Raw genomic sequence first — 22,634 nt, 5'->3', positions numbered from 1 at the left:
AAAAAGATAATTTCTGCTAACTTCTTCCAGTCTTGGTTCTTGGGATTGCAGGAAGTGCAGCATTTTTTTAGGCGGTAATATTGATGTTCAAGAAGCTGTGGTCCCTTCAAAAGCTAAACGCGTGTGTATTTTGTGCGCTTGACCTTTTAGCAATGGCAAATACAGTAACGCTTTTTTATAAAATACATTTGTCTCAGCAGTCCTTGACCTGGGCTCAGTAAATGAAAATGTACTAGCAGAGCTGTATCCCCACAGGATCAGAAGAGGGACATCGTAAGCGAAGGAGAAAATAAAGAAAAATGTGCTAGTACTTGTGCTAAAGGATAGCATAGCAGAATCCACCTTCAGGCTGTAAATGTTATGCTTCTTATCAAAGACTTTATGCTTGGTGGATAGAGGGCACTCTCTACCTCTCTCCGGCTGCAAGTGGACGGTTGTGTTGGAGACAGCACTGTCCGGGCTGTGTGATGATGTAGGTCCCATCAACATGGTATCCTTCATTTTCAGTTGTTGTTATTATTTACAGTGTAGAGCCAGACAGATCATTCATCATTATTTAGTAGGATTTGAATCAGGATGGGCACTGGCAGTCTGAATTGGCACGTGGGCACAGGTGTTCTGCAGAGTCACAGGCTGCTGCTCTGCTGAGGAACGCTGCCTCCCTCTCCTTCGTCCAGTTGCCATGCCAGCCCAGGGTTTCCCTCTCTGTGGTCTTCATACTTGGTTTAAAGAAACAGAGATGTTGCTGAATGTAACTTAAAAACTTTGTTAAAAGTGCGTGGTATTTCAGGAGTACTTCTGCACTGGGAGGAAGTGAGACAAATTACCTGAGTGTTTTAAACTTCAGATATTAACACGTCAAATTGAAAATATCTGCATAATTTCTTTTGTCGTGTACCCTCGTAAGGTTATGTTTTGCCTTTGCAGACAGGGAGCAAAAATACCTCTTTCCCTTTTCTTCCCTAAAGAGTTGCCTTGCGAGAGTAGAGAGTATTGCACAACGTAAGGAGACTTAAGGGAGATCCTGAATGCGGTTATGAGTATCGACAGGATGGGGGGGGTGTGTGTGTGTGTGGAGTGGGCTTCGTTCTTAACATACTTGAAATTAATAAATGCAGTTCATAAATTTGAGAGCACCCAATCCATGCGAAAATATAAAATCAGCTGTGGATTTGAAATCCAGTGATTATGTTGGGCTGACAATTGGATTTGATGATCCTAGAGGTCTTTTCCAACCTTAATGATTCTATGATTCTATTTCATTTTTAACATTTATGTTGCTTAAAATTGGTTGAGTAGTTTAATAGTAACAAGGTTCTTCTAGAGTATAATTAGTTAAAAACTGACAATGTTTGATAAAATCATGCTGTGTTTAGGCCTGCAGTTGTTGCTGGAAATACTAGCATAGTGTTTTGGACGAGAGAACTCTTCTGTGCAGGAACACTGCGTTCAGAGGAGCACGTAGTTGTTAAAAACAGAATCTGGGAAATAAACAGGAATATCTGGGAACCTGTGATGACAGGAAAAGGAAACACCATGATGTGTTTAGGAGCAATTCGCTCTGCAGGCTTGTGTCAGGACCTACAATACAATTTGCAAATTTTTTTAAAATATTTTTTTTTTTGGTTTTAGCTACCTGTACGTTTGTGTAATTCTTCCATAGGGTTTGGAGAATTCTGTTTTAGAGGAGGTAGCCAGTACTAATGGCATTGAAGTACATTACTATACAGTTACTTTAAGAGTGTTTGTGAAAGGGTGGTATGTCTGTGGAGTTTTCTTTCTTTCCTTCTGCAAAACAGGTCCTGGATGGTTAAAATTAAGTGGTTGCAAAAAGTATATTGGAAACTTTGGGTTTCTTGGCACCTATTGACTTGTTGGAGTCATCCTTTTTGCTTGGTTCTATGTGAAATATATGCATTTATTGTCATGTTTGTGAAGTGAAATCTCTGTAACACCTGCAGTTTTCACCTTGGAGGTTACATGTGTTAAGATTAGGAGAGACAGACTGTGGTGTGATAGCCCTTTCTAGTCACGTTTTTTGTTTCACAGCAAAGTGTTTAACCAAAAAGAGAAGCCCAAGTGGGAAAAAAAAACCCTGTAGCTGCATTGCAAGGAAAAGTGGCAAATATAAGGGATGGGAGGGTTGTCATACCTACTTTATTATTGAGGGAGTAGTTTAGGATGTATTCGCTTTCCCTGTCAGTATAAGAACAATTTGTTTCATTTCTTTCACCTTAAATATTGTGAAGAAATAAAAGCTGTTGGGAAAATTTTGAGTAGACATCTGAAGGACAATTCAGCTTTGACTGTTACCCTATTTGAATCAATCACTCCTACAGGTTCTGATCTTTTTTTTTTTTAAGATGGAACACTTACCTATTTTCCAAGCTTTTTTTTTCACATACAGCAAAACAGAAAAGATCACATTTGAGTGAAAGCTATAACAACCAAATACCTGTCATCATGAAACCTGCCTCGAGCCAAAATGAAGGATGAGGTTTTGTATATTTGCTTTAAACCCATATTCCCCCTTCCATCCCCTTCTTCCCTGAGCAGAAGATTTCACTTTATAGTCATAAGGACATCATCAAATTGAAACATTGGAGGTGGCTTCACTGACAAGGGAATGGGAGTTGTGCCGGTGAATCCATTCAGGGAAAACAGAAGAGTGAATCCAAGTTTTCCACTCTGTGGGTGAGAGCTCTGATGCTCTTTCTTTTACCCTACAACAAGGCTAAGGAGCAGCAATGTTTTAAGAGGAAAATATCAAATATTAGTGCGTTTTCTTCAGAGCCTGATTGTAGTGCTACATGGTAAACTTTCTAAAGACAGGATTCATCATCTCAAGGAGACACACAAGGATCTCGATTTTTGCTTCTCTAGGGCTTATATGTGAGCGCTGAGCAGTTTAGCTCAGTCGCAACTGACGTGTCCCAAGACATGGGAGGTGGCGTAGCTGTAGGCAATGAAAGGAGTTTGAAATAAAGCCATGTGCTTATGAAACATAGACATGTGTGGCTGCTGCCTAGCGCTTACCAGGAGTTTTCAGGAAATCACTTTTGGGTTTACCTTCCTACTGCTACATACTGCTGTGACCCTGACCTTTAATGAGGGGTTTTACAAGTGTCTTACTCACCACAGCATTTTAATTCCTTGCTCCTGGCAAGTTGCAGTGTTTTGAAACTGCAACCTCTATGGGCCTTCCAGGTAGTCCTTCAGGAGACTTTCCATGCATTTTGCTGGGGCAGATACAACTAGCACTTCTCTGGGAATAAAAAAACTTGCTAATTTTTACACTGGGCAGGCAATCAGGGTGAAATGAGAGAGCTGCCTGAAGCCTTATCTCTGTTAGGGCTAGCAAGAGAATCCAGATACCTTGCTCTTTATTCCATTGCAAAGGTCATCTTTAAATGTTGTGACCTTCTGGTGTACCTGCATAGAATTGACTTCAATGAGCTCATAATTTTTCCTTTTGATATAGAAGAAAACATTTGTAAGAACAAGTACTTCAAATTTTTTGTGCTGTTCCTAAATTTAATCACAAGAGTCTGAGAGTTTTAACTGATCTCATTGAAAATAGAAATACTGTAATTTAGGGACTCTCTGTTAAAAATGAAACAAGCCATAGAACACGCACTCCGAAGTAACAGCAATACCTGCTGTTTTCAGTCCATGCAAATGCTGTAATAGGTCCCTTCAATGCAGCAGCGACTGCAGGTGAGTGCTGGCATATGTGAACACTTAATTCTCTGAATAGGCTTCCTTAGAAAACTAGTGAAGGCGGAGAAAGACTGCTTGTACAATTTGTTCATTTCAAGGCAATTTTTATTTTTATTGGTTTAGTGTTATGCTTTGTTTAACAACTTGGGTAAAGACTGGGTCATATTAGCATTATATTGGTAATGTGCTCAATGAAAATACTTTCCATAGTGTGCTTCCTGGCCTCAGTCTTGCTTGTAGCATCAAAATTCTGCGTTTCAGCTGTATACTGCCTGTGTTTCTGCGAGATGATCTTTTGACAGTATTATTCTAAATTCTGGTTTGCATGGCTTGATTTGGTTTGCTTTAAAACAGAGAGAGGCTTCAAGAGATAGTACTGAGCATTGATTTCTCTATGTGTTTTCTTCATGTGGGTACACCCATTTGAAGCTGATTAAGTTGAATGTGCACAATTAACACATACTAGAGGTAGCTCTGAGTGCATTTCTGATCTGCTGGTTGAGGCAAACTTTTACACAAAAGATGACAACCATGGAATTTTATCCAGCTGTTTCCCAGCATGACATTTTCTTGTGGATCTGTTTCAGCAGCACGTAGCATCTGTTGCATTTTAAAGGTGAAACTTCAATTCTGTTTGCTTTGTTCGCCTGTCATATAATACTTTCTTCTGTGTGCCCTACGAATGTAGTTAATATTTTATAGCTTTGTTTGCCTAGAGTATCAAGCTTCAGGAGTACAACTGGAAATGTTATAAACCAGGGGAGAAAGCCTGCATTTTATATGGCTAATTCCAGTCATTTTGCAGTTTCTATCTTATGGCAAATCTTCCCTTCCAAACCCCTTCTTTGGTAACAGCCTTTACTTTTCATCAGCAAGAATAGCAAAGAAGTTGTATTTTGTCTGTCTCGCTGTATGTGCACAGAACCATATATCTGCAGATGACAAGCTTGCAAAGTGGCATGTTCCTTACTATAAGTGGAAAACAAATGCAAACCCATGTGATTATGGCTCGCCGTGAAAACATATTCCAAGAGCGCGTGTTATCTGAAATCAGAAAATAAGCTGTCCCCAACATCACATATCAGAATAAATGAACAATGAACTAGTTCAACATGATGATTTTCTGTGTCTGGAAGAAGCCTTCGTGATCATAAGTGCTATAGAGGAGGTGACTGTGAGTTGCGTTGTATCCATTAAGTACAGAGGAAGTAACCTAGTAAGTGATGTCTAGAAACTGGGGGTGGGAGGATGTGGGACTGGGGTGTCCAGAGTTACAGTATTTAGCTTGCTTTGTTGAGATCCCTGCCTACATTCAGCGATAGCTGTTCAAATTTTTCTTTACGTGTTCAAGTCTGTATTTTTGTTAAGGATAAATAAGCCACAAAATATTTTACCAAAACAAAAGTATGGCTTTCTGCACTCGCAGGCTTCCATGCAAATTATATTGGTGATTTGAAAGCAGAGATGAAACAAGGTGCTGAATTGACCCGGCCTGAAAAAAAGGCCTGCAACATTATTCTGTTAAAGTGACAAAACAGAGCTGATGTTATAGATCAAAGCATCGATCACATGAGCAGCTGGCACGAAGAGCGCCCTTCCTGGGTTCAATATTTAAAAGTTCAGCAGGTCATTGTTGAAATTTGACAAGTCAAAGCTAAGTCACCAAATGTATGAGAACTTCAAAAAAAGGACCTGTGCAATTACAGCCATGCTCTGAAAAATAAATGGCTGTGGACTGTGACTTTAGAATTAGGTAATTATTTTTTAAAGTTAAGCTTCTCAAAATGTTTGTGGTGATTATATTACTTAGTAAGACATTATTGCTTGAAATAACCTTCTCTATTGTAATTCTGTAAAGACTTTTTTTTGAAATTAGACTAGGTATGGTTGGTATTGAAGAAAAATCTTTTGCATTTATGTTCATGTAAGTTTCCTGGATGTTTTTGTCTCATTGCTTCTCTGTACAGTTAGTGCCAGTTGCTCTCCCTGTGAGGTGCTTTCATTACTGTGCTTGCAAAAGAAAATTAATACAAAAGCAGGTTTAATTCATTGAATTTCTTCCTTTGATATTTTTTTTAAATCAGGAGATTCCAGAATCAGAGCATACCCGCAAGGTACTGTTATATACACCCAGTTCATGGGGAAAATCTAGGCATTCTGATACATTTGTGTGGTTCCCTGACAAATTCAGAGTATGTAAAATCAGGATTTTATTATTTTGAATTTATTACATTCAGAGTTATAAAAGAAATTGTCAGATCTGAATTGAATGTAATAACTGCAATATTTCAGTGTGTCTGCACTGAAGACTGGAGTACAGATGAGAAATACCCAAGCTCAAGTGTGAAAGGCAGCCTGTGTTTGATCTCCTACAGGCAAGTTACATTAACCTCCTCTGGCATTGCCTTTGCTGCCATCCTGTCAACCCTTCAGGAAATGGCAATGGAAACCTGTACTTCATAGCCTTTCATATTCGGTAGATTGAATGTATTTCTTAGTTACAGTCACCCGTGATTGCTGCCTATGGTTCCTAGTGAAATTCCGAACACTGCTGTTTTACTTACTGTTCCTCTCTAGTCAGTATACATTATTGCTCTACACTTGTGCGTCCCCCAGACTCCGTCACGCGTGGGAAGTGCAGAGCCTGGAGGAGGGGTGCTGAAAGCAGGAGGGGTTCTCGGTCTCGGCAGGGCTGAGAGACCACAGGGAGATTCCAGTATTTGGGTTATGTGAGGCAGTTTATCAGCAAGGTAGCTAGCTCTCAATAAAATATGTTTTTCATGCTAGTATTTCATGAACCGTTGCCTTTATACCTCTCTTTCATAGTAGGAGTTTGTAATCTTGAGATCTGAAATAAATAGCCATTTTTAAAAGGTGTTTTTTAAGGAAAATGTCATTCCTTAAGGCTCTGAAAAGCTACAGGAGGAATAGGTCCCACAAACGATACTACCAGGAGTAGAACATAACTGTTTACATTTTGTTCAATAACTGGGAAATGCTGGAAGGGGCTGTGTGGATGGGTGGAGGCATACATGCATATGTGGATTTTACCTCAGCTGGTAATTTTTAGTACTTAAGGAGAAGCTAATAATACTTAGAATCAGATTGGTGTTACATTCTTGAAGACAAGACAAATAGTAGAGGAAAGCAGAATTACTTTTTTTTGTGGTTTTGCCTTCTGTTAGGTTATTTTCTTGTGGTGAGGTTGTTCAGAAAGTGCTCGGCCAGAGTTGTTAATGGTGTCTCTGACACTAACTCTGCTTCTTTCTTTGAGTGGTGAGCCTTTGTTTCAGCATCTTCTCTATGGATCTTTTTTTACTAATAGATCTTTTAAACATTACACAGTGTCACCAAAAAAAAAAAAGAAAAGAAATTTTGGCAGCTTTAGAGCTCTGTTGAATGTCACTGGTACTCAGTTTAGAAGAAAGATGGCCTTCATGGTAGGAGAAAAACATCAAAGCTAACAGTTCTGCAATGGTATTGACACCTGGTTTTGTAACAAAGTTAGTCAAGCTTTAGTTCTAGCTTATGAAAGCTCTCCGTGTGTTGTGCAGTGATAAGGGAGCTACACTGGAAATGAGAGGTATGTGACCATCAGAAGCAAAGAAAGATATTAAAAGAAGCATCAATAGAGTTACATCATATTTAAACTTACATTTCAGGTTGATAGTGCATGGATGACTGCTCCAGAGGAGAACCCCTGGAATGGGTATTTGTATGCATAATACAAAGCGGGAGCTTTGTTAGCTTGCTTGCAAGGAGAACGATACACAAAATGTGCATGGTCTGTAGCTAATAAGGTGGATTTTATCATGAGAGAAGGAAATTGGAGTCGTATTTAAGTGATTAGAATTGCATGAATAAGCTTGTGTTGCATACAGTGATAAATACGTAAAATAGCCAAATGCAAACTGCTGTGAAAACGTGTATAGACAGCTGTTGTTCCAGATGTCTGAAACGGCTTAACTACTGAATGTCTTTTAAGTACCTTATTGCTATTGTTTGCAGAGCTCTCAGGTAGGATCAAGAGCATTAAATCAAAAACCAGGGTACCCTAAGAACAGGTGATTGGCTTTTCAGATGAGCATGACTTAGGGAGTGGTACACTAATTAGACAATTCAGGGTGTTTTTCCCAGGAAGCCTCCAGAAACTTTTCTGAAAACCTTCACAAAACAAGCACTTCTAAAAAGTCCCTCTGTATAACTGGTTTAAGAAACCTGGCTGAAGTTATGGACCTGGAGACCATAAAAGTTAGGCTCAGAGCTTTTGAAAACACAGCCAGCAATTGCATTTTGGTTTTGTTCCTTTCAGTGAGATCTTTGTACGTGCACAGTGCGGGGGGGTGGGGGGTCGGCGTGGGGAGAGGATTTCTTTTACAGCTGGAAAGAGGAGGAGAAGAATTGGAGGGAGGAAAGACCTCTGATTTCGGTTACTGAGAGGAAATACCCGCCATATTTCATGTAAGATTCATTAAGGCTCCGATGAAGACAGTTACTGTTTTGAAGAGTGTAACTCATTTCTGATTTGTCTTTTGTATTGTCTTTCACAAACTGCATGTGGTTAGATAGATCCTCTCAGAGCAGCGGGATGAACAGGATGACCTCCCAACAACTCTGCTCTTTTGTAATGTGATAGGGTGTTGCTGGCATGAGGAGTGATAGAATTGTACATAAAGAAATCACTGCCTTGATGATGAAAATTTGCCACAGTGGAGCATAGACAGATTTGAATCTCAGAATACAGAATAAAATAGAGAGGAGGTAGTATTCAGAAATCCAGACAGTGCAGCCCTTGCCTCCCCAATATGTTTTATCATTTGCCCCTGCTGTTAACGGGGATGTAATCCATAGCTAATTGATCCTTATCTCGAAGCCTGCATGTCCTCAAGCAGTGCCATACACTACGGCAAATCTGAACCTCATCTGGCTACACTAGGTTTGCACTGTGCTTGAACGAGTCAGGAGGAATATGTATGGATTTCGTTTAAACTTTTGTTAACTCAGGTGTTCTGAGGGTGGTATAGACACAGGCCGAAAGAACATTTTTATAGGAAAAAAAGCCACAGGAGGTAAAAAAGACCTCATTCACAGTGGCAAGAGAAAGAAGAGATTACTTCTGGATGCTTTTTGAAGGTAGCTGCTTGAATCGACTTCCAAGGCTTTGACTACTTCAAGTCATCCCAACAGGGAAGGGTCAGGCCACAGAGGCCAGGAGAAGATTGACTGTTCAGTGCAGATTGACAGTTACGGGCACCCCTGCATTCGATCACCTAGAATTTGCGACTTCGTAAAAGCAGCTCTGTGAGGGTCAGATAGGTACTCTCCCTGATGTGGAGGGACCCTTCTGCAAGTGGAAGAAAGCTAGAGTTGTTTTCAGAACCTTCCAGACTTCAGAAAACATGACCTAAAAAAAAAAAAATATAAAATATGTGTTTATACTTAGTATCTCCAAATTTTTCCACCTCTGGCACCTCAAACACAAATAGACTAAAAATGTCAAACAAAAGGCCTGACAACTAGCGGAATTCGGTTAGTTTCTGACCAGTGGATGCCCTTCAAGGTGCCGTTGTTCCTGATAACACAGTAAGTGCAGTGTCCTGTCCTAGGGCTCAGGTGTCACCCTGTGCTACGGATCATACTTGTCTCACATCTTTTAAAGTGAGATGCCCAAATCCGTGCTGCTCTTCTCTCTCTCATCCGGGTTTTTTAGATGATATTGCTTATTATCCGCAATATGTATCCAGCTAACAGATTCATTCCTTGGAGGGACCCAACTGTAAAATTGCAGCTGTTGGCAACCCCCGGTTCACGGCGGGGCAGTATGCTGTGGCGGTTGTGAAGTCCCTGCACTTGCTGCTGGGGCCCCTCACCTGCATCTCTATACGTTCTTCTTTTTTTTCCGATTCCTAAACAATTATTTATACAACTAGTGTGTGGTGTACTCTTAACACTTTTATCTGACGTCGTGAAGAGTATATTCAGAAGATGCGTTATTTCCTGATTTTGTATGAGCTGTAGCAGAGTGGAACAGTATTGGTACTCCCAAGGTTGGCATGGGCCCACGGCAGCAAACGCAGTGCGAGCAGTTTCTGTGAACAGTGGCTTTCTTTAAATGAAGCCGTGAATCTTTCCCACTTACGGTCACAAGCTAAATGCCGGGTATTGAGTGTATGTGTCGGTGTTTGCTAACGTGTGTGTGTAGCCACCTACGTTATTTTCTCGAGCAGCTTCATTTTGATCGCCACTTATTTTAGTTCATCCTGTGTCTTTCCTTGTAGGATTTTGGATTCCTTCTAGTCAGCGTGTTTGAACACTCCACTCTTCACTGTGTTGAAGAGCCAGTTGCCTTTTTTGGTCAGCAAACTTCAGCAAGGTTTTGTTCTCCACTGTCCAGTCATCTTTCTCTGAGAAATTTGGTTCTGAACAAAATCTGTTTGTCATCAGGGTTCGTAAAATTTCTGATCTAAATTATTTGATCTTTACCTTTATATTTGCTGTGTTTATGCTTTGTGCTTGTATTTTCTGTTTGAATCTTTATTGTTATGCTTCATTTTTTTCTGTGTGGAGAGCATTATCTGGAGCAGATTTTCTTGACAGAGTATGCTCTTATATGTAGTCACTTTGCCCGAATTAAAAGGAAATGTTGAAAATAGCAAATCCTTTAGAACAAGCTTCTCTAAAAATACAGTTCCCAAATCCCAGTCTCCAGCAGGTCATATCTACTACTCCTCTGCTTCTGTTAGAGACGGCAAAGCAGAAAGATTGAATGCAAGGAACCCAGTATTCCTGGATTTTGGTTTTTCTTCCTTTGTTTTACTTTCATCTAAAAATAGAAGTCTTCCTTTTATGTTGGTTGTATTCATAGCAACTGAGGACCCTAGTTAATTCGAACTTACGCTGAAGGGATCAGATCAAGTTGTATGAGGAGGGGACAAGAATTTCTTTAGGTGAGGGATGAAAATCTGTTTGTAATTTGCAGTGTAAGAACAGAAAGGAAAGTTTCCAGGCATCTATGTGGACTACCACCTCAAAAGTGTATTCGGTGTAAGGAAAGCCTTCAAGGAACTGAGAAGGAGACTTACTAGTTTAAAAAAAAAAAAAAAAAAAAAAAAAAGGAAAGAAAACAAAAGTGGTATTTTTTGATGCTGGAAAATGTTCATCTCCAAAGCAAACGAAAGAGAAACAAACTTCAGCCCTGTACATCCAGAGAGAGCACGGGGAGCAGTGGAGAAGTCAGAATCGGGTGGAGGTAAATGTAATTGGAAATGCCCAAAGCGCATTGCATAGACCTTTTTGTCTATTGATAGATCTTCTGTATTTGGACTTCAGAAAGTACTTAGTATGCTCTCGCATGAGGAATTATTGCTAGAACTACAAAAGATAATTATTGAGTATTGTTCAGGGAGTAGGGAACTGGCCGGAGCAGTGACAGTGGTGCGACTGGAAGCAAACTTCCACATTATTTGAAAATAGTGAAAATAGTCCATTTACTGTGGAAATTATGTGCAGGTCATCACAAAAGGGAAACTTTTGCAAACAGCCTTCAGGAGGAGCTGGGGAAAGCATAGGAACAGAAAATGTTCCTGTGTTTTAATATATAACTTTATAAATTTCAGAAGTGTTTAACTGATAAATGGTGAGTAGTGGCAAGGGACTGCACAGGGAGTCCTTTGAGGTCTGTTCCAATCCTTTATTCCCTGCCTGTCCACTTCGGGATGATGCATTGGCTGTTCCTGTTTACAGGCACTTGGCAGTTTTTTACACTCTGTCATGTACAGTGCCTTACCATGAAAATAGCAGGAAAAAAGGAGGCAATGTGCCTTATCTTTGCTGATAATCAGATTCAGGTATTGTAATATCACTAATTAGTTCAATACTAAGGCATGGTAGAGGCAAAGATGATTTTCTTGTTATGCTGGAAATATATTTAAAATCTATTTAAAAGATGACAACTCTTTTGATTAAAAAAACCCACAAACAAATAAAGAAACAGAAAAACCCAACTCACAAGAAGAAAAACTATTACATTCAGAATACACTTCCCCTGTATCCACATAGGCTTTTGTTCATTTCAGGAACAATTTCATTCAGAGAAGACAAAACTTCTAAAAACATGAAGTCAGTATAGGTCTGAACTCAATTTCCATGGAAGGTAATGGAAAAATTTCTGGGAACATTTTGTCAAGTCCTAGAAAAGTGAAAATTGTAAGATAAAATAGGGTAATTCAGGAATCTCACTGGGGGAAGATCATCTCTGTCAAGATAAGAGTATTCGTTTTCCCTTCTAGTTGTTTTATGAAATGTACTGAATATGTTTCTTGGTGTCATATATGATAGTCAAATATAAACCAGATATTGGGCTACAGGGCAAAAGCAAGAGCTTCATGCGGCTGTCAATACAGTTCAGAAATTTCATATGTATTCTGTTTTAAGAAAAAGGAATCATAGATTATGTTTTCCCTTTCTATAGATATCATAGAGAATAGAAAAGTGGTGTACCTGAGTATTTTGTGTACTGAACCATTTTTTTCAGGCTGCAGTAAAAGACTGTATTACTCACTATGCAGCTCACTGTGCTGCAGAGATATGTGCTGTTATAGGATATTTGTCTTTTTTCTCTCGGTATTGGCCTCATGCCAGTATCTCTTCCTACCAAAAGGCCATTCTTCACGTACAGAGGTGCAAGATGGAGCTTAGGTTGGAGAAGATTGAGCAGCCTCGTCTTTTATTGTCCTCCACACCAGAGAACACTGAGATGCAGCTGGTCCCTTTGGGTTCTGTTCTCTGCAGAGGTGTGCAGCCATTCACAGCAGTGCTGGGCATGGCTTTCTTCTGCTGCTGGGGTCCTTTTTTAGTTACCCATTCTGTGAAAAATATGTAATTGCTTGGAGATTAGTTCATTTCAAAACCTCAACATGCGACCTCTTGTTTTTCAGTCAGTTGCTTTTTCTAGTCTTTTGAAGTCTTTGCAATGCTCTTTTGATCATCGTAGTTTTTAGTAGGCTAAAATATTATGTTATTGGCACATATTCTCCTGCTGGGAGAAGTCAAATGTGCCAGTTATTTGGGAAAACTGGAGACTCCGGTTAGATCTACACAGTGAGACACTATTTTCTCTCCATTTATCTTTGCTACTTGACACTAAATTTATAACAGAGATTTTGTTCCTGCTTCTGCTGCTCAACTGCAGTACAGTTAAATTGGAGAAGGATTTTCTTTTGTCTTTCATGTATTAACGGCTCTGAGAAGATTTAAAGGGAAGTTTTCCCTTGCACAGTTGTTCTCACCCATGCCTTTATATTATCATTGCTATGGTTTTCCATTCTGTATCTTTTATTTGCTCTTCAGTGTGGCCTCTTTCCTACTCCCTGCAAGGATCACTTGTTTTTACTGTTAAGGGGATTCTTACAGAAGTCGATCTGTGTAAGCTGTCTCATTATATGGTCCTAACCTTTACTCACATCTGGGATTCAGGGCTTACGTTCTTTTGCTCCCTGGTAGATTTCTCATGAGAAATAATTTTTGCAAGTCACTGTAAGTGACATAATGTTGCTTTAGATTTGCTTAAACTTTTTAAGTTCTTGTATTATGACACTAGGCTTTCAGATGCTTTTCCATGTGATATATGAAAAATATATGTTCAGTAAGGAATCAAATTACACAAAGAAGGTCAGTTATAGAGTGTATTAGCCTGGGACATTAGCTAAGTTCCACATTATAAAATTTTAAATAGCATATGTAAAGACTGTATTCAATAATGTGTACTTTCATCCATTACAAAGTCATTGAGGGGATTTATAGGAATTGAGGCACTCTAATACCAACTTTATTTTCTCTCGAGGGAAAAGATGTAGTCTGTGTTATATTGTGTCTTTTATTTTTTCATTACTTACATGAGCAATGGCTTTTCCCTGGAGGAAGAAGATATTTGGTCACGGTACTTCATACGTTTGTGAGTTCTGGTTATGTTGTATGCCTTTGATTTAGGATCGAGATCAGATTAGCTAACTCCATTTGAATCTTTTGTTTTTACGATTGCATCTCCATTAATCACATACTTTTTGGGACAGGTGAAAATTACTTCTTAGAGTGACTGTCCCTTGAACGTAACAGTTATAAAAAACCTGCTCAGCATGATTTCCTCAGTCAGGGGAGTTACCTTGTCTTTTTCTTGTTAACTGGCTGCAATTAAAACCAAAATGGACAGCTGAGAGCTCTATTTGCAGGTCAGACGAATGAACTCCCTCCCATGGGGACACTGTTTTTAGTTGGATAATAACTGCTATCAAGGTTATTAAAGATTAGAGGGTTTTGTATAACTGAATTTTGCTGTTTATGGCAACACACATGCCAGCAGTGGGTTGTGCCTGCTTTGCTGAATTGTGGCTATTTGCTTAATTTCATATGTCTGAAGTTTATAAAGGTTGTGAAATGTATTTATTTTATATATACACACACACACACTGAGAAAATAGCAAAAGGAAAATAAACTTGACTGCTCTTTAGCTTTTGCCTCCTCTCAGGACCCTTCTCTTACCCATGTACTTGGCATATTTAGACCTGGTTAAATAGAAAAGTTTCTCTGTACTGCATTCATGTCCTCACTTTGGGTGCCTTCTGTGACCCTTCCCTTAGAGATGTTGTTGGAAAATACCCAGGCCAGAGTCATATTCTCTTCTTCCTTTTCTGGAGTGAATGTTTTCATATAGCATAGAGAATGAGGCTAAGATGTGTTTGATACTTAATTTTGTAATAAAAGGCAAGCAAACAGGCAGTTTCCAGTAGCATGATCCGCTGTTTTAGACAAGAGGAACCCAACTGAAAAAAAAATTATTATAGAAAGGGCATTTGAGCTGTCTCATTAGGATAAGCCTAAGCACGTGTTTCATGCCAGTTGACCCAGAAGCTTCAGAATCCTTTTGGAAGACCCCTGTGTGCTAGTATTCATGCAAAGCTATGTAATAAATCAAGGACAAAAATATTTAGGTTGCTTTCAGAAAACCCCTCTTCATAGAAAGCAAGTTCTCTGAAGAAAGCTGCTCTATTTTGCACTTAAGTGGCTATGAGATTAATCATTATGTCATTAATATTATGACATTAGCAATTTTTATAATTTATTCCTTTTTAATCTCTCTGCTACAAGATGCAAGAATTGAGAACAGTTAGCCTTTCTGTTTTCTAATATATCTTCAGAGATGGTTGAATTTTGGATGGTGTGCAGAAGTCAGTTCGGTCAATTAATACCAGATTTGTGAGCAAGTTTCATTGTCCTCCCAGGTTTTCACACAGTGTCGTGTTTTATCATGTTGCAATTCTGTTTCATTTAGGCCTTTTCCTACTCTGTCAGGTGTTCTCAGTGGAAGATTAAAATTGTGGTTTGCATACTGTTGACTGGACAGTGTGAGCTTATTATCTTTGGGTCCTCCAGCTGCTGCTGTGGTATTAGTTGGATTGAATTTCCCTGGGATTAGCTATGGTATCCTTACAGAGTTGTAGCTTTTGTATTTGGAGGGTACTGGAGGGCTCTAAGAGAAGGGGGAAATAAGTGCTCTTCTGCCTGACTCCTGTCTGTGTGGTTGAAAGACATGGCTAGAGAAAGTCTGTACATCTGTCTTGAGCTCCTCACAGGGCAAGTGGGGCGTTTTTAGCAAGCATGGATCTTCTCCTGACTGATGGTAAATTAAGTGGCAGATGGGTTTGTTTATGGGCTTAAAAATGGTTAAATAAAAGCATAGTGTTAAAAGGGTGATGTTATCAAGGACAAAGAGTTTATAAACTTTAACAGATGTGCTTTTAATTGTATGGCATCAGCTTAGAGCTTTACTGGAGGACATTTGTAGATAATACTAAGGCAAATGAGTGTATGCATTGTAAGCATATGGGTGTAGAGATAAGGCTCGATTTGCATATTTCTTTCATTTTACTTTCCTTGTTTTCAAAAGTTGCATTTGAGGATGAGTACAGCCCTACTTTTGTATCAGCTAAGTTATTTGCCATTTGCTTTTTAAAGTATTTTCATAGGAATAAGAAATCTGTTTGAGGGATGGAACGACTATTTATGCAGCTGCATTTACAATGATGGTTTTCAGTAGGGATGTGCTCAACGCTTCTCTGTGCCTTCAAACCATCTCCCTTTCAAATCAGAGCACTTCCAGCACAGTCAAACCTCCCCAGTTGCTTCCTTTGCCCTTCCTGTTTACTATTTACCCTTCCTCTCTTCTATCAGCCAGTTTCCTCAGGACCCACATAGTTTGTACATATCTTAGTACACTATTTGCTTCTTGGCCATCTGAGAGAAAAATGGAATTATTCTATGGAATCAGTGCAGTCTTGGGTACAGGAAGAAGGTGACAGATCAGACTTTGCATATTCCACAGCACAGGAAAAGCCAGGACTATGCAATGTCAGGCTGTTGTGGAGTGAGGCTGTCAGAAAGCTAAAGACATGGACGCAGACCAGTTCCCAGAGGAGATGGAAGAGACATAGGCTCTGTGAGGAGCAATAATATTGTTATTCCTCGCAAATCCTAAGCATTAAATGTAAGTCTGACTGTAGAGCTCTAATTGTTATCATTCCATGTTTAAACAGCATTTGTTTCCTAAATGCATAGCAAGTGCTGTCCTCTGGAGCAGAAACTAGCAGATGAGTGAGTCATTTTCATAAACAGAGCTCTCAGCCTTCATGTTTCATGCGGACTGAAAGCCTCCTTGCAATGTTGTTCAGTTAAAAAGGATCACAAAAGAGATGAAGAATAACATTAGCAAAGTTTTCCTCCAGACTGTGTTCCAGACTTATGCGGACACTTTCATTCACTTCTTTGAACAGTGCCTCCAAATGAAAATAAAAGAGGGAGAAGGAAAGAAAGCGTGAATATGCTGGATGGCATAAAAGGTGTAATTGTCCTTGATATAGTTGCAGTTGATAGAAGACAAAAGAAAGATGCTAAGGAAGGTGGGTCCCAGTTATGCTGGGAGTAACATGAACGAAGAGTGCGAAATTAAGCTGTAACTGTGAGCTAAGCTATTTGAAGTGGCAGCTCTCAGAGCCTGACAGCCCACTGCAGTGGAAGTAGTACTTCAGAGTATTTATTAAAACGGGGAAAAAATGAAAAAAGTAATCTATACTGTATAGATGAAATCTATGCTGCTATGCTGTTCTACTTGCTCTTCTGAAGATACACATATCTAACAAAGCTTATAGAGCGCGCCAGGAAAAAAGAAAGATTGTAATGTGATGTGACATATGGCCACCTGTCAATTCTCCAAAAATTTACACGTTAGTTAACGGATAAAACTGTCATACTTAGCTTTTAACATTAAAAGCATGGTCTTTAGGAAAAGAGCACGCTCTCACAAATTGCAGACAGTCTAATAATAAGATTGCAAGATTTTATGTGATTTGGCATATATAGTAAGTTAAGTTGTCTAATAAACTGTAGCAATTAATCATCTACTTTGTAAGTCTGAAGTTTAGTAGGTGGTCATATAGTATGTCTTCTGGTGCCTAGACTACCTCAGGAAAAAAAATCCTGGATTTTAGAGGGGCAAAGGGATTATGGCTTGATTTATTTGGCAACAAAATTGACTATAAAACTACTTTTACTATGCTCAGGGGACCAAGGCATAGAGATGTCATATTGAGTAATAACATCAGGATAATATCAAGGTCTTTGGTCATCTCACTGATTTCACACAGGCAAAGCCACAGATATAAAACACTTGATAGCAGCGGAATAGGAAATTTCATGTGGATAGTAAACACCTAGGGAAATTAATGATCTGTCTGGCTAAAAAGATAAGCCCTGAGTCACAATAAGTGGGAGCACTGGAGGGAGAGCCAGCTACATGCATTTAACTGTTTTAGTGCTGTCCAAAGTATCACTTATTATCAGGGAAAACACAGTTTATATATAATGTATTCCCATATAAGAGCCAGTGCTGCATCAAAGGATGCCCTGCAGTCTGCTGTGTGCTGCCTAATTTCAATAGTTAATGAAAAACGTGCATTCGTTATAAGCATCCCTTTTCCCTACCACACATTTTAATGCCAAAGTTAGAAATGAGGTTTTTGTAACTGGGAGTACCTAGCGGCCTATCTGTGGTCAGTAACACACTGAGTCTCTACTTACAAAATGATCTGTAGTTGAGGTTCCCTAATTTTGGTTCAGCTGCACACTGAGGTGCACAGGATTTTGCAGGAAAGTCGTGGACATGTTGAGCTTCTCTGGAGCTATGGGCAGTCAGAGCCTCACAGATCTGGCCCTTGTTACCCTACTCGTGCCGCGTTGGAAATGTGCAGCGTTTGGAAGCACCACCCCTTAGGATGAAGTGGCAGCAGAACGCATTGCTGTTCCTGCCACTAAGAAGTTTAAAACAGACTTTAACAAAATCTATCCTAAAGAAAAAAGGCAGTTCGGATTGTGGATTCACTCAGCTGGTTTTGTTTCCGATTGCTGCTCGCAATGCCTCGCTGCCCTGCTTTGCAGCAGATCTCAGCTCATGGCTTTATGGGGACTCTCCCCACGTCCACTGGGACTGAGTTCAGCAAAGCACTGAAACGTGCACTTAACTGCAAGCACACACTTGAATCCCGCTCAAGGCAAAACTGTGAATGAACTAACAAGCACATGGTGGAGTAGAGAGGATATGGGGTGGGTGACCCGAGCACAGTTAAATATCTGCTTAAGTACTCTGCTAACCTGGCAGGATATTTTACACTATCAACTGAGCTAAGTGCGAAGTGGAGGAAAGGCTATTTGCAAGTCTTGCCAGAAAATGTCTAGTTTCTTCTCCTATGCCGAGATGATTGTCTTCGCACTGTAGGACACAACTCACATGGCAAGAAACCAGAACAAACTTCTCTGTGGGTACAAAGCACACTGCAAGCAAGCAGCTTTAAACGGTATGTTTTTTCAAGTGGGTATGTCCACTTCTTTGATCCTACGATGCAAAGCGCGGAAAACAAAACACTGAGGTCGGAGAGAGGAGAAAGGAGAGGGAAGGCGGCAGACCCTGGGTTCGCACGTGTGATCAGCGGTGCACAGTGCAAAGGAGGTCGCTGCTGCTTTTGCGCTGCAGATCCGCGGCGCTTGAGTTAGGTGTGGAAGCAGTGCAACTGTTTAGCTCTTACACCAGTGGCTTTGTCCCCCTGTTCCTTATGGCAACCAAAATTGGTTTAAAAATGGCCTTGTAGTAGACGTGAGTATGTCTGCTTCAGTAAACATTTTGGATTAATTTGAAAAGAGAAAAAATCCATAAGCAGTTAAAAGCAACCTCCTGAGGCTTGGGGGTGAATCGGTGAATGATGAATCAATCCTACAGAGACAGGGCCAAAATACGGACCTGGCAGAGGAAAGGGAAGATGACAAAACTGGTGTGCATTCACAGTCTCATTCCACATGAAATGTATATGGATTCCTATCCACACTGAAAATAAAAATGGTTTGACTGAAATTTAATACCCTGTGGGTGGGGAGAACACCATAAGATAGATTTTTGAGATCCAAACACAATTTTAGCTTAGTACTTGGGAAGTTTTGAAAGACACCAGCAAAAGATAATGAGTTGGTTTACAAACGTAGAAATGGAACCTGTGCTCACTATCAACTGCACTATAAATTATGGCGTGTATTTTATGAGAAATGTGTGAATGTTGCTTTTATGGAAAGTTTCCATGAAGTTTGACCATCCTGATACTCCTGATACTGAATTCTGTAGCAGGCTAAGTTGTAAAATACTCCAATATTTGCATTTTTAATACCTCATTGCATTTTATGACTTACAGTTATGTTTTCACATTTTTTATCGTTTTATTTGGTCTGTATATGCATAGCTGTAATAGCAAAATTGCAGTCTACAGCTGTTCTCTCACAGAGAAACTTTTCAAGAATAGCCAGTAACTGTCATCCCAAACCTCTAATTATAAAATTTATATCAAATCGCTAACAAATGTGGACCATATAAATGATAGACTGTAGTGGAGTATGAATACAAACAAGTGATGAAAACACTAACACATCTTGTCAATAGGCTGTGCTTAAAAAGGAAATATTTATAATCAAGCACATAGCATACATACACACATGAAATTTCTTACAAAACTTAGTAGTACAGAGGTATTCCACTGTCCAGGGATCACAGAAAATTACAGTTCCCAGAGGAAGTGGAGATGCACTGCTGTGATTAAGTATTCGTGCCTGACAAATGCAGTAAAAAGCGGCATGCGGTGCTTCTTCCATATGGATTCCTTACGGCGCTGCAGTTTTACCTTTTCTGCGCAACCTGTGTATGCATTGCAGTGTCAGCTTCTAAAACAGGAGAAAAATAATCTGTTGTCTTAATATATGATTTAGTATATAAGGGCTTGAACTGAACTCTCAAAGATTGTTTAAGAAAGGAAATACTAGACTGAGTGAATCAAGAAGATATGTGGTAATCAGGGAGGAAAAAAGCAATTTATGATCCAGAGACCTCCGCTGGTAGAAGAAAAAAGTAAAATGCAGATAGAGCTCTGGGAAATTTCCACTCTAGGAACAGCAAGTAAGATGGCTTTTGGACAGGAAAAGAGGAATAAGATAGTCTCCCCTATCAAATAAAGCAATCTATTTCTAGCTGTTTTCCAGTGCCTTTAACAAAGAAGCCAATGCAAAACCAAACAGAGTTAAGAAAAAGCTCAAGGACATAAGACGAGGATGTAGGATGCTCATATTTAGTCAAGACAAGTCAGTCGTTCTGGTGGCATGTGGACTGAACTGGACAGGTACATGAGAATTCCTGATGTGATTCTCTTGGCAAGTAACCTAATGGAGCAATTGGGCTTTTTTTCTTTATTTTCTAAGTGCCAGAACATGGTAAATCATTTTTCACTGTGGGGACTTGCTTGCAGAAAATGTATACATGTTAATTGGCCTTAGAGTTTACTAAAATACTTGAAGATGGATTATTGAGAGTGATTTACTAGACTCGCTTGAGTAGTACAAGTTCCAGCGATGCTCTTCCAAAGTTTTTGTAGTGTGTACTCTGTTATTGTTTCATTTATTTGTGTTCTTCTAGAAAACCATAGGTGATTCTGAGATTGTTTAATTCCTTTGTTTACTGGGGAGAAAAAAGCTTTTGCCATTAGCATTTGATTAATTTTACAGGGATATAGAAGATGGAGAAAGTAGAAGTACGTTGTTGTTAAGAAATATAACTAAGATTGCCCGTTTCTTCTATAGTTTTCCATGGAGCGTGGTAAAAGGGTTGAATCATAATGGGGGGGGTGTGTGTGTGTGTGTCTCCCTCCCAACTTATATGTACATACATTTTCTTACCTCCTGATTTGACTGCGACTCCTGACCCAGCATTTTCACAAATAACCATGTCTCAGTACTGTAAGTGGTTTAGGTTCTTAGATCTAAGATTACATGATGAAGTAAAGACCTCATTTTTCTTAAATGCCTGCTACAGTGATAATTAAATATACTGTAGAGACGAAATTTCATTTGTGTCCCAAGACTCCATTCTTTAGTGCTTTTAATGCCAAACGTAACTAGAACAAAGAGGTGGTTTTGGTTCGGGGTTTTTCTTTTTCTAGCTGTGATGAGGTGGAATGACTGAAGGGTAGAGCCGGTCAGTGTAGTCTGTGGTTTCAAACTTGGACCTTTTCTAAGCAACATAAATTTCCTCCTTGTAAACTGCTAGTCATCTCAGTGGCAGTGGGTAATAATTGCTTTAAAAAAGATAGCATATTAATCAGGATACTTTAAAAGTTAAATGAGATTCGTTCATTACATATATTATGGTTCACAAATTTAAGAACTAAACCCATATTCTCTTCAAACAAATCCTTTTTATTGTACAAGGTACATGCTACCTCATATGTATATATGAATTAAATTTTCATCTATTTCCTGTTTTTTAAAAAAAGAAAAAATTAAGAAGGAGTCACTTGAAATTACATGCAAAGAAGTGAACTGTAAATATTTGATATTACAGTGAATTAAGAAGATTACCAAATGGCCAGCTTCGACGATTTTTGTACAGCTGTATTTATGTGGTTGTCGCATAGACTGAAACTGCTGGTTGCAAGAATGTTAAAAGGCTCATTCGTCTCTTTAGGCTGAAAGAGACACTTTACACAGGATGGTTGAGTTCTCAAAAAATTCCTGCAGTTAGCAAGGTCAGCTAGATCTTTTCCAGTTGAGAAAAGCAGGAATCTTCAGTGTGTCTGGCCAGTATATTTGGGAAAATACAGATCCCTCTGCTTAAAATTTGTCAGATTTCAAAGTGCTTTGAATCTGAAAGGGAGTAGCTACATCTTCAGCTGGTTTAAATCACTGAGTAGGCACTCAGCTCAGTCCAGCTTTGGTGATTTTACATTAGGTAACCTTTGCAATTCTTCATATTATAGTAATGTAGTTCCAGAGGAACATCATGTGTTAAATAGACTAGGTAGAGAACAATCAATTTCTTGCTGGCCTGTCTTGTATTCTCTGTATTAGAGTAGAGATAACCTACTGGGGCACAGAGCAAAAAAGGTTATCTAATGTTCTCTGCCTTTTATTATCCACTAGCGCTCTCAGGTTAGGGTCAGTGGTATACGGCAGAGATCTGAGAAACTCAGAAAGTTTTACAGTCTAAGACCAGAGGTGAGAAGTGAGTTCAAGGAGTGGCAGGACAGTGTTCATCGCTGTGGCAGGCAGTGGTCTCGGCAGCTGGCACCTGCCTGGTGGCATTTGCAGACCCCCTGCCAGTGGAGGTTTTGAGGAGGGTTCTGATCTCTCAGACTCTACTGAATGTCACTGTGAAGAAGTTTATATTGTCAAATTATTCATGATATATTTACTTTCCGGTGACTTCAGTTTTTAGGTCTGGCAGAAGCTTTCATGAAACTTGAGTTAATTTCAAAGACATTGTTTCTAATTTGGTACTATA

At 39.4% G+C, this 22,634-nt stretch overlaps 1 protein-coding gene across 5 annotated transcripts in view; it reads left to right on the top strand.

The window, feature by feature from the left end:
* The window catches only part of PCDH15 (protocadherin related 15), an 826,977-nt gene that overhangs the window by 250,756 nt on the left and 553,587 nt on the right, over nucleotides 1–22,634 (top strand). The window contains exon 1 of one of the 5 annotated variants that reach the window (XM_064464570.1): nucleotides 10,003–10,165. The exons of the other annotated variants lie outside the window; for them this stretch is intronic. The gene's annotated coding sequence lies outside the window, so the exon portion shown is untranslated. Of the gene's footprint in view, nucleotides 1–10,002; nucleotides 10,166–22,634 lie in introns of those variants that run through there. 5 annotated transcript variants of the gene reach the window in all.

Source organism: Phalacrocorax carbo, chromosome 13, assembly GCF_963921805.1.
Source record: "Phalacrocorax carbo chromosome 13, bPhaCar2.1, whole genome shotgun sequence".
NCBI lineage: Eukaryota > Metazoa > Chordata > Aves > Suliformes > Phalacrocoracidae > Phalacrocorax > Phalacrocorax carbo.
This window is presented reverse-complemented; position numbering and strand designations above follow the sequence as displayed.